At 43.0% G+C, this 6,437-nt stretch overlaps 1 long non-coding RNA gene across 1 annotated transcript; it reads right to left on the bottom strand.

Annotated features, from left to right (window-relative positions):
- Positions 1 to 225: 225 nt before the first annotated feature.
- On the bottom strand, positions 226 to 4,940 carry LOC121669352. The gene is made up of 2 exons (XR_006017736.1): positions 4,766 to 4,940; positions 226 to 1,235 (listed from the first exon to the last, which is right to left on the bottom strand). It is a non-coding gene; the product is annotated as an uncharacterized LOC121669352 (long non-coding RNA).
- Positions 4,941 to 6,437: the final 1,497 nt, after the last annotated feature.

Here is a 6,437-nt window from a genome sequence, read left to right as displayed (position 1 = left end):
GCTTCTGTTGGCCTTTATGGTGTAGCTGTGAGATGGTCTTACCTGCATTGGTTGCATCTCTTTTCCTATAAACACCATGGAACTAAAACTCAGAATATCTATTCCAAATGGAAGACTGACTCCAAGCGCTCAGACTATGACATCTGTGTTTCAGGGAGAAAATGTTGCACCAAGACAGAATATAATATTTCAACATTTTAAATTCAGTTTTCTCAAGGAATAAAATAATTTAAGGAAGAAAGATTCTTTAATTTCTCATCATGTTTTGTGAGGAAGAGTTTTGAATGGAATTTTCCTTGCAATGTAACTTGGAAATTTGACTAGCTCCCTGCTATAGCAAAAGTATGTAACATATGGGATTTTAAACTTCTTGCTGCCCTCCGGTGGGTGAAAGGAACAATTACTTCAGCAATAGCGTGTGGAAAAAATAAAACAGGGAAATAAGTGACTTAGTAGAAAGTAAATTCCACATAAATTAATAGGACTGTCTTTCTTGGGACACAAATGTGGATTCCACTTCTCAATAAAGCTGTTGGAACCAGGCAAATCAGATTTAATCTCTGTCACACTTTTCTGTTTAATGTCAGCACCTTTTCACTACGAAGATAAAATTAATGTTAAAATCCTTAGAATAAAGCCAGACAGAAATGCAAAACATTTTTATGGAGCACATCGATGCTTGTGGTCAACTAACATGTTCCAGGATGACAGAAAACATGGGGCTTAAACTAAACAGTCCCTAAAACTGCACTCATACAGAGTGGGGCCACCACCCAGGATGACAAATAATTTTCAGTTCTCCTTTTCTGTCACCATAGGGGAGGATGGATGGATCAATTACAAAGCCGTCATGAACGCTTTGATCTGGGAAATTCATGGATTTAGAGGTCCTGACAAATTGCTTTGTGACAAGAAGATGAAGAGAAATGACATAAGAAGTTATATGTAAAATTAACAACACAGAAAAAAAGAGAGAGAAGCAAAACCAAACAGGAAAGAAGGTTTTTACCATAGGCAACTAAGCTGTCTGTGAAAAATAGCATCTCCTTTCTCTCTTTATTTGTTGACAACTTAAGCCCCCTTTCCTCAAACAATTTCAGTTCTACATTTGCTTTTTCCAGTCCAAAAAGTCTTGAGAGGCAGGATCATTCATAACACCAGTGGGGAAAAGGACAGGACTTCCTCACCATGTCACTATCTGCCAGAGTATCTCATGTCGTAGTTCAAAACAGCACCTATGAAACAGAGTAAAGGTCTTCATGTAACTTTTTTTCTGAAATGGTATTTTTTTTTTTTAAGGCAGATTGTGAGGTTTAGAATCCAAACCCTGGGCACAAGCCTCTAGGTCTTGTGTTTCCAACCTCTTTGCTCACCACATGAGCTGTGCCCTCTTTGACCTGCTCAAAGGCTTGTTTTTGCTCAAGGCGCCACTCAAAATTGTTCTACTTTCAGATACCTTGGTAAAAAGGGTTCACAAGGCAGATGTAACCTGGAGTTTGCTTTCCCTGGAATCCCATAAGGCCTAGGAAAGCTGGTGTTTCTTTCTTGTTAGCATGTGGAGACACAGTTGATACCTTTTGGATCACATTCATAGGGAGATGGCAACGTCCATCTGCCATTTTATTCCCAAGAACCGAGTCTGTTGTGCAGGTCCCTTGATCTTGCTTCTTTTCATAGTGTCGGGCATTGAATCCACACAGTCCAGTGTACCCAGTACCCCTTTTCTCCTCCTGGCCAAATGCAGGAACCTTCAATTCCTGTTCCTGGCTGCAGTATTCACTGTCCAAGCCTTTCAGTGCCAGACCAGATGCCCTCTGAGACCCAAATAGGATACTGAGAACACTGAAAACAAAAATCTTAAAAACCATCCCCCCCCCCTCCCTCCTTCCCAGGCTTAACTTCACTCCAGATTTCCCTACCTCCTCTGCCTGAGTAGTGCAGGGGGATGGGGGTTGTGGTCACCTCCTCACGTCTCTGCTCTCCTCACACTCTTCCCCTGCTCCAGTGTTGGTTTGCCCCCATGAGAGATCGTCCTCCATGAATTTCTGCCACATGAGTTCTTCCCATGGGCTGCACTTCTTCATGAACTGTTCCAGTGTGGTTCCTTCTGTGGGGTGCAGTCCTTCAGGCACCGGCTGCTCCAGTGTGGATCCCCCACGGGGTCAAAAGTCCTACCAGGAAACCTGCTCCAGCATGGGCTCCTCTCTCCAGGGGTCTGTCTGGAGCCTGCTCAAGCATGGGCTTCCCATGGGGTCACAGCCTCCTTGAGGCACCCACGTGCTCCATCATGGGCTCCTCTGCAGTCTGCAGGTGGATCTCTGCACCCCCATGGGCTGCAGGGGCACAGCTGCCTCTCCATGGGCTGCACCATGGGCTGCACCATGGGCTGCCGGGGGATCTCAGCTCTGGCTCTTGGCCCCCTGCCCCTTCTGCTCCACTGACCTTGGGGTCTGCGGGGCTGTTCCTCTCACACATTCTCACTCTTCTCTCCAGCTGCAGGTGCCCAAGTTTTTTTCCCCTCTTTTAAAATTTGCTTTCCCAGAAGTTCCACCACTGTCCCTGATGGGCTCGGCCTCGGTAGGGGCAGGTCCAGCTTGGAGGCAGCTGGAATTGGCTCTGTCGGACACGGGGGAAGCTTCTGGCAGTTTCTCACAGCAGCCACCCCTGCAGCCCCCCTGCTACCAGAACATGGCCACACAAATCCAATAAAGGCAGTCTGTTAGTCTGCAATAATTGTTTCAATATTCCTATACTTTTGGGAGAATCGTTTCTTTTAAGTTATATATTGATTTGTTTTTCTTTCAAAGTTTTAGTTGTATGGATTTCTGTTTAAATTTCTTCTGAATGCGATAACTCAACCATAAATTAGTTCCAGTTGATCAGGAAAAAAAACTAATCAAAACTATCTCAGTAATTAAATAGTCACTTGACCTTAATTAATGCATTGTTTAGCATATAATCTGATCAATACTTCAACTAAATCATTGGTACTATTAATGGCAACTTTCCTTCTTCATTTAACTAATTTCAATCCTTTTAAACACATGCAGGGTGTGTTCATTCAGTATTGAATCATAGTAAGATTGCAATTTTATTAATAAAAACCAATGTTGAAAGTCAAAAGAAAAAAAGAAGTAGAGTTTAAATCCACAATAATAACAAACCCTGAATGCTGCAATTCAAGCAATTTTGTTGAGTCTTAGTTCTCTTCTGTGCTTTGCAAGACATGCTCTGCCCTCTGCTGATTAGAGGATAAGAAGACTAGTTCCTTATTTCATTCCAGTAAAAGAATAAATTGCATTTAAGTAGTTCTTTGGCACTACAGGATCCCACTTCTGCCAATTTAAGTTAATGTAAAGGATCCACTCAGTTTACTCAGTGAACAGAAACATCTGAGAAATACTTATCATTATATATTCATGACCGATGAAATTGAATACTACTCATTATTTCTTCCTCAGTAGTACCCAGGAGCATTATGTGCCAAGCAGCACATATTCCTGCTCCCAGTTTTAGTAGGAATTAATTTATTGCAAATTCACACCATTGGTACCTATGTAAGTGACCTTAATTATGCTGAGAATTTCATGCTGTCTAATATCCTATGTATTGAAACATGTAAGGAAACTTTATTGTTTCACACCCAGAAAGAGAGACATAGAATGGATCAATTTAGTCAGGCACGTGCCTAATAAGGAACAAGGCAAAGGCTAGTCCTCTAACCACTGCACAACTTTCCTCTTAGTCCAGGATGAACCATTTAAATCTGCTCTATTAGCAGATTCTTTGCTCCTTCTGCTCTTGTCAGTTGGTTCACTTCCTCGAGGCATTCCAGCTGTAACATGCTGGGGGTTCTCAAACAGATGTGGAGCTCCTGTGTCTGGTTCATCAAGAATATGGCACTGGTTTGCTTGCATGAAGTTTAAAATCAAGGTGGGCTCAGAATAAACTGGTTGCTTACCCAGACATCTTTGGCCTAGAAACAGCTCAAAGCCAAGATTTTCTTGCTGTGTTTCCAGTGAAACTCTGTGTCAGCCAGGCCAGGGAAAACTTTCTATACTATTTCAGATCTGGTATTTCTTCTAAACAGGTAATGCAAGCATATAAACGAACTGAAAGAAAACCAAACTAAACTTTTTTAGTTTCCACATAGGCTCTGATATGATTCTTACCTCAGCTGAAGCAGTTTGCATGTTAGAGGTACAAAGGTGAAGAAGTTCCCAGAGTTACAGTCAGATTAAATATTTTGGGATGAGGTGTCTGCACTACAATCAGTTTGTGCTGATTGTTCCCTTTTACTGGATGTTAGTGAGGCCACACCTTCAATCCTGTGTCCAGTTCTGGGCCCCTCACTGAAAGAAAGACATTGAGGTGCTGGAATGTGTCCAGAGAAGGGGAACAGAGCTGGGGAAGGGCCTGGAGCACAAGTTTGATAAGCAGTGGCTGAGGGAAAGACTGAAGTTCACTGTAGTTTGAAGAAGTTCATACTCATCGTAGGGACATGGTTTAGTGCTGGATTTGGCAGTGTTGTCATTTAACTTGATGATCTTAAGGATGTTTTCCAACCTCAAGGACTCTACAATACTAGGATTTTGTAATTTAAAAGATGCTGCTCAGTTAATAGGTGTGAAAACAAAATGCATAGCTTTTTCTTATCAATGACACAAGAGATCCTGAATGTTTCTGAGACAAGAACACAGCTAAAACACATTTTGTGTTTGGTTGGGGGTTTGGGGGGTTGTTTTGATTGCTTTTCACAACCTACCTTTTGTATGTAGATGATGCCACGCGCAGGAGAGCCACAACAGAGCAGAGATCACTTCCCAAGACTGGATATGTTCTGCGTGGCAAGTTTCCCGATGAAAATGTGCCTTCCTGCGTGGTTTTGCCGGTGGTTGTCCCGGCGGCGGCAGCGGGAGGCTCGGCCCGCAGGAGGGCAGCAGGACACCGCGCTCGGCAGCCGCCGCCCGGCGGGAGCAGCCTCCCTGCTCCCGAGCATCTCGAGAATCTCGGGATTTTCCAGGCCCTTTCATAAATTCTGCTGGGCGCATATAGCTTTTCTGCCTGGATCTTTCACCGCCAGCGTTGTGTAGTCCTGGTTAGTGACGGGCTCGGTGGATGTGGGTTGATTTAGGTCAATTTGAGCATGTTTGGACATGGGCTTTCTTACACATAAAGCCAACACATTTCTGCAAAATCTGCTGTTTAGGTGGCTTTAAAAGGACTTCAGGGGAAAACTCTTCCCATGTGTCTCTAATATTGTCGCAGTTAAAAAAAATAACAAATTCGAAAGGATGTTAAACTCGTGCTTCAGCAATCAAATTAATATTGAATCAGCAGAAATCATGATGATAGACGTAGGAGGTGATGGTAAAAGGTCGTGAGAACTGACCTATAGGTGATCTTTGCTCTTCTCCAAAATGCCTGGTGCTGATGACTGTCAGATCAGATAGATGTGAGATCTGATTTACTGGGGCAAATTCAGCATTCCTGTTCCCAGACCCATTTTATAATCTGATTTAAGATGTTGCTGTAGTTTACAGAAGTGAAACAGTCCATGGAAATCAGGCTGAGTCATCCTGAAGTTTCTAGACAGTGTTGTACCTGTGCCAGTTAAGGAAAGGAATTCCCTAAAGTATGGGGAGTGTTCCAGGGTGCTGAAGTTGTTTCTGCCTGACAGGAGTGGCCATATGGAGGGTGGCCCTGGGGCTTTTCTTTCCTCTCTTCATATTCACTTCCTCCTTTTTGAACTACCAGATCATCCTTGCTGGAACTGCAGTTTGTTTTCCAGCACTAGAATGCTGTGTTTTGAGACAAAAATTGTATTTGAAAAATGACCCACAATTCCTCCCTCGTCCCCCCCCCCTTTCTTTAAGTGCACATACACCAAACAATATTTCATGGTTTTGCCACATTTAATATGTTTACCAGGAAAAAAATCCTGAGCTTTTCCAGCAAGTATGTTGAACATAGCGTTCCTGGTTGCTCCCCCAGTGTCTGATGCTGGAAATCAGCTACAGACCCTGACTGTAACCCTTCAGGTGAACTTCTCAGGAGTATTAACATATCAAACTAAAAAAAAAAAAAAAAAATTAGATGCTTTACTTGCACGATGTTACCGCATAGTAATTAAGGAATTAAGTCCCTAAATGCCTTTCAGGATGTAGCTTTCAAGGTGTATCTGCGCAGAATTTAAGAGCTGTGCACAGATCATGAAACTGGTAATGATCAAGCTAATCTTGAAACAGGAAACAATGTAACTGAGATCATTAGACTAAATACTTGCCCTAATGGCTTCAATTAAAGAGTTTATAAGCCAGGCTGATACATCTGCCTGGCATTGTGTGGGGCACAGTCTGTGGAAGTGTCTTTGCAGGTAGACGCCATCTCAGGGTTCTGAGAGACCTCGTCTCTGTGCTCCATTGCCTCATGTAGAT

The sequence above is a fragment of the Corvus kubaryi genome, unplaced genomic scaffold (assembly GCF_017639235.1).
Source record: "Corvus kubaryi isolate FWS band 111438036 unplaced genomic scaffold, C.kubaryi_AGA036_p1.0 37391, whole genome shotgun sequence".
NCBI lineage: Eukaryota > Metazoa > Chordata > Aves > Passeriformes > Corvidae > Corvus > Corvus kubaryi.
This window is presented reverse-complemented; position numbering and strand designations above follow the sequence as displayed.